The following is a 10102-nucleotide window of genomic DNA, read 5'->3' as shown; positions in this document are numbered from 1 at the left end:
GGCATTTTTACATCTTCAGGGGAGTGAACCTCCAGGAGGGCAACATTGCACCATAAGCTTCTCTTCTGGAATCATACAGAAAGGGAAGGGGGCAAAAAGTGTGAGCGGGGATCTTATTTTGGAAAAAAAACAAAAAAACATTCCTAGTGCATAAACAGATCCCAGCTGTCTAGATGCTTACTGACGGCTGATAAATGGTTGGGTAACTTTCACTGACAAACAGAGAGGCAGACACTGTTTACCCACTGCTGCCCACAAGACCGCTGCTAAAAGCCTGGGTGCTGATTGGTCAATGAAGGGTGGAGAGTGCTGGGCTGGAGGGGCGAGGGTTTAGAGGGGAGGGGGAGGGGGTTAAGTCCTCCTAATGGAAGACAGGTATTGCTCAATGTACCTTGAGCTATTGGACCTGTGTGCATTATAAAATCAATAACAGCCCTTACCAAAAAGCCTGGCATCTTCACAACGACCTAACTTACATGCCCTGGAAGAAAATCCCAAACCCTTTTTTTTCTCTCTCTTTACACCAGAGGCAGCTCTACAAAACACTAGGAAACTAGTTCAAACCAGCCGAATGCCTCAGTGAGAATGTGGCAGCTGGCCTCAGGGAACTCGGTCCAGACCAGAGAGTCCACAGCATTAAAGCAGCTACCTCGTTTGGATTTGCACATCTACACAGGCAGCCAAAGATCATGGACAATTGTCCACCGAGTCTTGCCTGCCGGGGTGATGGTCTGACCTGCATGCTGATGGGAAGCAAATGCTTTCCTTAGCGAAGGAATAACAGGAGAAAACAACAGGAAGGTTCAAAAATTATATTTAGTATTTTAAAAGAGCTGCAAGTAAGGTTTCAGAAAAAGTTCAAATTTATCTTTTTTTGTAGGAGATAGTTTTAGAAAATCTGTTTTTCCTGATGATAAAAGACTGAAGGATGAGTGTGCATTTGCACATGCGGTCTTCACTGTAACCATGGCAGAGATGGAAAGCAGTCAACTGGGTGGCAGTATTTCAATGTTGACACGCGCTAATCGTGTGAAGCCAATTGAATACATTTAGCCTCCAATGGACGACTGAGCCGGCTTCAAAAACGCACACATAGTCAACAGATTGAGTGGTGTTTGTCTTGTAGACACTGGGACTGCTCGCTCCAGTTAACAATGTTGTCACCAGGAAATGTTAGAGTGAACAATCACTGATGAGGCAGACGACAGAGAGCGTGGTGTCTAGATTATAAAGCGTGATCAGCCTTTGGTTTGGGATGATGCCAAGGCCTGGACGCTATGGAAATGTGATGGATCAAATGAAAATTAAGGTGCATGTAGTTTCTATGGCATTATTTATCTCAGATTAGTGGACAGAAATCATTCTAAATAAACATTTGCTCTCGGGGAATAATAACTACTTGATGTTTAAATTTGCTAGATGGCTCATTTATAGAGAGGTAAACAGTTTCCAGTCTTTATGGTAGCTTTGTTTTCATGGAAGTAGACTAGAGTGAGATTTCCATCTGTTCATCTGTTTTCTATACCTGCTTATCCTCGCAGCGCTCCAATGAGGCTGGGTCCTATCACCAGTGGTCGTACAATAAGGGGTATGATGTCATCAGGTCACCAGTCCATCAGAGGATATCAACAAGATGTCAGCAAAAACTCCAGAAAAATCTCACTAAATGAAATCTCACTAAATCAAATGAAATCATTTTCTAATCCTATATTCCAGCCTGAATTTTTTCCCTCTCACATTAGTTTGGTCCAAGTTCTATTGATTACAACAATTTAACTTTTCAAAGACATTTTTCATTTTAATAGGTCAAGATTTGCATCATGCTAGCACATGAACACTTTCATATTTGTCATGTATTTAGACTACTTTATACTTTCTTTTGGGATAACCAATTCATATCAATATCCACACTCTACAAAATTGAAATCTAACCAGGTCATTATATCTTAAAATAAGTGTATTTTTCCTTGAATTGAGGAGGTAAGTGAGACACTTTGCCAATGGAACAAGACAATTCACATTTAAAATAAGAAAAAACAATTACATTGTCTTACTTCAAGTTCATATTATCTAATTATCTTATTTTAAGAGTAAAAATACTCATTCCATTGGCAAATCATCTTACTTATCTACTCAAATTGAGAGGAAATATATTTAATTTGAGAAATCTTAACTTATTTCTAGATCGTTTTTTTGCAGTGCAAAGTAGGAAGAAAAATTACACTAGAAATTAATAACAAAAAAAAAAATAGCATGGACTGTAGTTTTGATTCGCGTCTCTCAATCCATATTTTCAAAACAACTTTTATTGTAATGTTTTTTATGAATTTTTATTCTTTTTATGAATGTCTCTACCAACATAATGCCCATTAGGAAAATAGCATAACATCTTTCAGATTCAATAAAGAGGTTTTGACTGGATTTTCAGTTTGATTTAGATCTGGACTTTGACTAGGGCAGTCTATAAGAGGAATATGATAGGATCTAAATTGTTGAAAGGGATCATCCACCCCAGTGTTAAAGCTTTTGCTAAGAAATATCTGAAGGTTTCTTCTCTTTAAATCTGTTTAGCCGCACTGTCTCCATTGAAAAAAGCATCTCTACTGCATGATTTTATGGTAAAATCATGTTTGACTTTGGGATTACTGCTGTATTAATGTTTCAGGGAGGTGAACACTACAGCAACACTTGAAATATGAGGAAATTTTATTAGCGGACTAATAACATTGTTTTATGCAATTCAAATCTTTCTGCAACCCAAAACCTTTGAAACTAAGTCTTATTTTTCACCAGACACACTGTAGGACCTGACTTGCAAGAGGATTTTGAGTATAAAAACTTGTTTAATAGCATGCATAAAGCTGATCTAGTTAACAGGTGCCTAAAACATGTCTTTAAAATAAGCAGAACACACAGGTGTTAAATTTTCTATGCAGGAAACTTAGATACCCAGTCATTGACTTTGCAGGATACACTCCTCATGCATGAACATGTAGTAAAACTTTGTTTGCATTGTATCTTTGACTCTACAACAATCCCTCACACCTAGCATGCATTCAGCAACAGTGGAGAGGAAAAACTCCTTTTTAACATCTAAGTAAGATATGCTGGTGAAGATTTCCAGTCATTCAGGTCACCAGTTTTTATTTATTTATTTTTATGTTTTTGGTTCTGTGTATGGTTTGTGTCTTGTGGTGTTTATTTTACTTTTTCCCCTTCTATAAAATACACAGTATTATAAGCAGATATTCCTTTGTATTGTTTTTCATTGATCACTGACAACAGCTCCAGTAGACTAATTTAATCTTCTAATAACAAGTCAAATATATTTATAAGGCCCATTTCACCTCTGATGACATGGTCAAAAAAATTTTTTAATTGTGGCCACGAAGTAGTATTTCGTGGTCACGCAATAAGTTTAACGTGCGCACAAAATACTTATTAATATTGATATCATTCCTGGACAACAGCGCGCTCGATTTGCTTACCCAGTCGGTCTCCGCCAGTCACGTGACATTTGTTGCTAAGACGCCATCTTAGGTGGAAAAGGCGTAGTGTAAACAACCGCAGCATAGCTAAACGAAGGACTAAAGGCCCGTTTACATAGCAGCCTGTCCAAGATAAGTCATTACAGTTAACATAAGCCTGAAAACAGGGGCGGATTTATTGATATTATTAATAAGTATTTCGTGCGCACGTTATACTTATTGCGTGGCCGCGAAATACTACTTCGTGCGCACAAAATACTACTTCGTGGCCACAATTAAACTTTTTTTTTTGTCCATGTCATCAGAGGGGCTCCGTACCATTTAGAAATAACAGGTTCAATTTGCATGTTTTCTAAGCCAAAACAAGGCTTTTTTTTTGGTCCGCTCTATAAAGCCTCAAACTCAACGCTATTTCTAACATTTTGAGTTGAAAATGCTTCCTGGATGGGAAGCACAATGTCTTCAAACTTGGAAACAAAGTCCAGTGGATTGTTTTTTTTTTTTTTTTACTTTTTCGGAATACTATGACTTGGATGACTGATAATCTTCACCAGCAAAGAGTTAACACAGTTTAAAAGAACTCAGTGACTGTGACAGCTTGAGCCAGTTATTTTAGAGAAATTAAATTTTCTCTGATTTGATGATGGTTTGATATTTATCCTTAATTTGAACAGGTAAACAAGATGATCTGCTAATGGTATGAATATTTTTGCCCTTAATATAAGACAATTACATATTATGAACAGAAAATAAAGTGACTTAGCGTTCAGAAATTCAAACGGTGACCTTGCCTGGTTTAGACACAGGTGCTGAGTTCAAATTCGCGGCTGCATCCTCTGAAGGCCAGATTCGTTGGCAATTACATCATGGTGCTGCATTAAGGCCTGTTTGGATAGGAAGACTCCTTGTTATGAGGCCAACAAATGCAGAATTATTTTTGTCTGTTTTGAAGGGTGGGTCCAGTTTATCCTACATCTTGGGTATCCCCGATTTATTGCAAATCTAAGTAAACCGGTTGCTCCAGGTTCAGAGGAAAGAGTGAAATGGTGCCAAACAGTGATGAATATTGTAAGTGCAATATACTGGTGAAGGTTCTCAGTCATCCAGGTCACAGTTGTTCCAAAACAGAAAATTAAAAACAATTAACTGGATTTTGTTTCCAAGTACAGTATGAAGACGTTTCGCTTCCCATCCAGGAAGCTTTTTCAATTCAAAATGTCAGGAATAGTGTTGAGTTCGAGGTTTTACACAGTAGCCCAACAAAGCCTTGGGGGTCCACGTAGGGGTCCACCTATTTGGGATGGGGATCATTTGGCTTCTTTTGTTAGACTGCAATGCCCCATACCCATCTAGGTGTCTGAAATGTCGGTCGTTAAAGGGGATTTTTGGCCTGGCTGAATAGACGAGGTCTTCCTCTCTCCTTTACAGAGGGTGGGGCTGCGATGATAACGGGAAGGAATTAACTCAATTGCTGCATTGTATTTTTTTGAAAGCTGGAACCTGAGTCTGCCGCCTCTGTTTAAGTTTGTTTTTTTCTTTCTTAACATAGATGGCTTCCTTCACGCCCCTCTCAAACTACCTATCTCCATGCTTATATGGACTCACAAGGAAGGAACACCACTCAGACCCATTGTCAGCAGCATTAACTCAGTAATATAAAACATTGTTAAACAGCTTACTAATATTTTAGCCCCCTTGGTACGAAACACACCACATCACATAGAAAACTCCAAAAGCTTTGCACACAAAGTCAAGAATTTAAAGATGGTTCCAGGACAAACCCTGGTGTCTTTTGATGTTACTTCTCGTTTAATGTGCATACCTATATCAGAGGCAGTGGAAACAGTCAGGAAACGTCTTCAATAAGACAGTGACCTAAACAACAGGACTAATTTCACTCCAGACCAGATCTGCACCCTCCTGGACCTTTTTCTTTTCACAACCTATTTCAAGTTCAGGGATAATTTTTACAGACAGAAGCATGGTTGTGCCATGGGGTCTCCAGTGTCACCAATTGTCCTTGTTCTTTTGCATTCCATTTTGGGAAAAACAACCTCAGAATAACATTTGAGTATGAGAAATTGGTTAGGACAAAGCAGGCCAAGTCCGGCATCCATTCTGCCTGCTTTGTGTATAAACTATCCCAGTTGCTAGGCAGCAGAGCGTACATTGACTGAGGAGCCAAATGCCAAGGGCTACTTCACCATGTTTGTGCCTTCAAGGCAACTTAAGGCTAAAACACACAAGGGAACCAAAAATAAGTATTAGATGGAAACCTTCAGGGGCTCATAAAGACAGTAAAAAAGTTGGCCTTCAATCACCTTGAGAACATCTCCAGAGTTAAAGGACCTTGAAAAACTAATCAGTGTGTTTAGTTTACAAGAAGTGATCACTGCAGCGATGTCTTCACAGGTCTGCCTAAAAAGTGGAACATGTCATGATTTTACAAATTTCAGACCCAAATGCAGAAAACCGAACAGACAGACCAGGGAAAAGGTTCAACGGGTTTTAATGAAGAAGTTAAACAGAGGAAGAAGTGTTGCTCTGAACACTGCTCAACCAGAACTGCAAAGTGAGGGGAAGACACAGCAGCAAGTTCAGGCTCAGTGGAGAATTTGACTCATGAACTTGGAGAAGAGGATTTGGTTGCTGACTCACGTTTCCAGAGAAGTAGTTGAATTCTTGAATCCTGTCAGTGTGCTGTAGTTCCAGTGTTTGTCTGATTCGGTGGAGGGCGGAACAGGGTTTACCCAGATTGCGGTTGTTAGTAGGTGAACGGAGATACTGACTGCCACTCAGATTTCCTGCGGTACTTGAACGGGTCGTAGTGGAGATTAATCCCTTTCTCAGTGCGAAGCTCAAATGATCTCTGGATAGTGGATCCAAACCTCCTGTTTGAAACCCAGCTCAGTTTGAAGCTCAGTTCATCCTTCCAGGGAGAGAAGGTCCAAGAAATCCAGTTTGCAGGATGACTTCCTGCCGTGAGGCAAAGACAAAACACAAAGTTAAAGTCAGGTTGACAAAAACTCAGTTTGAATCAGCAAAACTCAGCTTGGCTAGAGTACCCAAAACTGGCAAACACTCTGGCATTGAGGTAGTGGCAGTCAGCAGCTTAAGAACACTCCGTTTAACGAGGAAACCATCCGCAGGTGTGTGAGGAGGCGGACCAGAACCAGGCTCCCCCTGGTGGATTAAGGGAGACAAACACAGAAAAACAAACAAAAAGACAGGAGTCCTGACAGAACAGACAGCTGCAGTTGCCTGCGTCCTCACTAGTGGACGCAGGCAACTGAGTTTTTTGTACCATGTTTTTTTTCAACCACATTGTTTAGATTTGATCACTGCTGTACTTTATGGAATGGAAATGTTAATTTACTTTATGAAAAGCTGTACTAAGCAAAATACAGTTTTGTATACACTGTGTATATAAAGAGTACACTCTGTATACAAAATGACAATAAAAGTTGTCTAAGTTTAGTTTAGTTATGTATATCATCCAATAAAACAAAACATAACTCATGCAACAACCACAATTGTGAATGAAAAGGAGCAGAAAGAAGTAAAACTTATATTTATAACACAGGGGGAAAAAAGTACTACTCAACTCCAGATAATTCCACACAGAAAATAAAACACAATGTTTAGTAACACACTAACACAAAGTTATCATATTGTTCACCTATTGTCCTATAGCTTCATAATCATGACATTCAAGTTTTTTTTTAAATGCTCAAATGGTTCCTTAATTAACACCTCTGTTAGAAAATATATTTTTTCCATCATAAACATTCAATATCTGGATTTCTTTTAGAATTGTCTTGTCCATTTAAGTTGTAGATTCTCTATCTTTTCAGTTGTATTCACTGTTTCTTTTTACTTCTGTTAATAACCTCTCAGACCTCCCAGGTCCTTCGCCCCAAATCTACTCTGCAAACCCAGAACTAGAACCAAACATGGAAAACCAGCTTTTAGTTCCTTTCCTCAAATAATCTGGATTAAACTCCCAGATATCTGTTGAAACCCTAAGTTTCTTTAAATTGAGAATAAAAACATATTTGTTAATATTTTATAATCATCTTATCATTTTATTAAGTTTTTATTGTCTTGAATTATTCATAATAATGAATGCCACTCAATGTCCTTTTTTCCATTATTTAATGTAAAAACACTTTCTTGTTACTGAAATTTGTAACATATATTTTTTAAAAGATAAAATAAAAGCTAAAAAGTTTTTTTTTACCTTAATTTAATTTAATTGAATACGCTTACTTTGCCTTACCTTGAATACACTGTAGCGAGCTGTGGGAGACTCTACACAGCAGGTGTTAAACTAAATCATTGCTTCAGAGCTTGTAGACTTGGGCACAAACAGCGTGTTCTGGCCCTGTATAAAAACAAAAATCTTTACGTCTAACATACCTGCCATCTGTTGGCTGTGCTGTTGCAAAAGCCAGCTGCCTTTGGGACGTGCAAAATTAATGCACTGTGCTCTACCAAATCTTCATGACTGCCTGCAATATATACAAAATAGTCATTTCAATAGGGTCCTTTTGTATTAAAAAATTGACTGAATGTCAGAAGAAGCAACAAATGTGTGAATAAAAGGCAATACACCATTTTCTATAAGGCAGAGATGTTTAAATGTCTTGTATTAACTACATGCAATACACAGAAGAAGAGGTGATAGCAAGTAGAATGATGCAGTTGATTTCTAGGCTGTTATGGGAGATATTTTGTGGACATGTGAAGAGGGGGAAGATTTGAATTACTACGCAAAAGGTTCCCAGTATGAAGCTGTATCAAGAGGGAAGACCGTCTGACAAAGAAATCTCCCCAATTTATCAAAGTGAACTTTTAAAAACTGATTTAGATGTTCAAGCCATAAGTCTTCTCATATTAAACTTCAAGAAAGTCTTTGGCCAGTAGCTTGAAGACTAGACTAGTTCTTAGTTTGACTTTAATACTATTTTTATTAAGTAGAAGGATGAAGTGTTATTTATGTAGGCCTGAAACGATAATCCCTCCAGGAAAAGGTGATTTCCCCTGTCTAGCTGGGTTAGCTGGGTCAGTCTTATAGAGCAAATACTTTCACAATGTGTTTATGTTGTATTTTCCAGTGATTCAAAAAGAAAAAAGGAAGAAAAGCCAATAGTGTATGTTAAAATCTAGATTGATGAATCTGGGCTGTGATAAAGAGAAATGTGATGCACATTTGATGATGGAGTTTAATACATGTGGGAGCTTTGAATAAACTTAAGTTGACTCAAGTCCCTCAGGATGTCCTGATACTTAATAAATACATATAAACATGGGTTACAGTTAGACAGGAGGCTTCTGACAGGGGACAGACATTTCCCTGGTTCATCTAAGAAGAATGCGGCACAGTGGGAGAGGATGTGCATTAAACCACAAATCCATTCTCCTTAGTTTATCTGACTGCGTTATTGTTTTCTGCATTCTCAGTAGAGGCACTTCATGCCTTCAGTGGGGCATAGGACCCTGTCCAATTGCAGCTTACATCAGAGAAAATCTCAAGAGGTCCTTTATGGGTCAGATACCACCCATGCAATGCTATTAATATATTAGAGAATAAAAAATTCATCAATAGGTGGCGCTTTTCTTAAGTGGTGCCTCTTACTGAAACCTTAAAGGTGTAGTGGAGGATGTTCTTTTCTGGGTGGATCATCAAAATAAGTGGTCCTCCTAATTGTCAATCATTCTGGTGATATGTTACAGTAAGGCCGTCCTATGTGTTTATCCCCATTTTCACTTATTGGTGGTGGAAAGTAAGCTTCTATGAGAGATGCAAACAGCAACTTTTAAACAGAGCGTGCACAAGGAGAAAAGGGCTGCTGCATGCTTTCGCACGCATTTAATAGGCACTTCCTCTCTGGAGCAGGTACAGGGATGTGTATGTGCATTTATATATATATTTTTTTTAAGTGGAGAGGCCAGGTCTTTTACAATATTTGTAAAGATCCTCCACTATACCTTTAAAAATAAACCTAAAAGACCTTTATTCATAAATCTTGGATGAGCTGCATCAGTAGGGCTTTTTCCTATTTATATCAGGTATTTTTTTTCTTTTTCTTTTTGCAACATTGCAAAAATAAAAAATAAATAAAAAGAACTTTTAGCTAAATATTGCATGAATAAGCATAGAGTGTCCTAAAAATCTACTCATTGAAATAAAGAGATACTCCTTATGAGGAAGATGAGACATTTTAGGCTTGAGTGTACGTTCCTAAATGTTCAGTGATGGCATAAGGAAGTTTTAATGGTGTATGAGGTCTGAGCAGCACTTTATCTACTGTATTGCAGAGAGAGATAGGATATGGTCTTTGGGTGAGGAGAGTTCTAACATTTGAAACCCCTTGGACACACTGCAGGTGGTTGGAGAGAGTAGGGAGGTAAGAAAAATTGTCATTGCTGGACAATGTCTCCCCTTGTGCATCAAAGGCACCCTAGGTTCACAAAGGAGCACTTCCACAGATCCTTTCTTCATTTGACAATTATTTCACTTTCCCTCCAGGGAGGCCCAATCTGCTATTGCACAGATTTTAATCTTATCAAAGATTAACTTCTACAACTCCATATGCCTCTTACAGATTTAA

The sequence above is a fragment of the Cyprinodon variegatus genome, unplaced genomic scaffold (assembly GCF_000732505.1).
Source record: "Cyprinodon variegatus isolate N-32 unplaced genomic scaffold, C_variegatus-1.0 Scaffold52, whole genome shotgun sequence".
In the NCBI taxonomy this organism is placed as follows: domain Eukaryota; kingdom Metazoa; phylum Chordata; class Actinopteri; order Cyprinodontiformes; family Cyprinodontidae; genus Cyprinodon; species Cyprinodon variegatus.
This window is presented reverse-complemented; position numbering follows the sequence as displayed.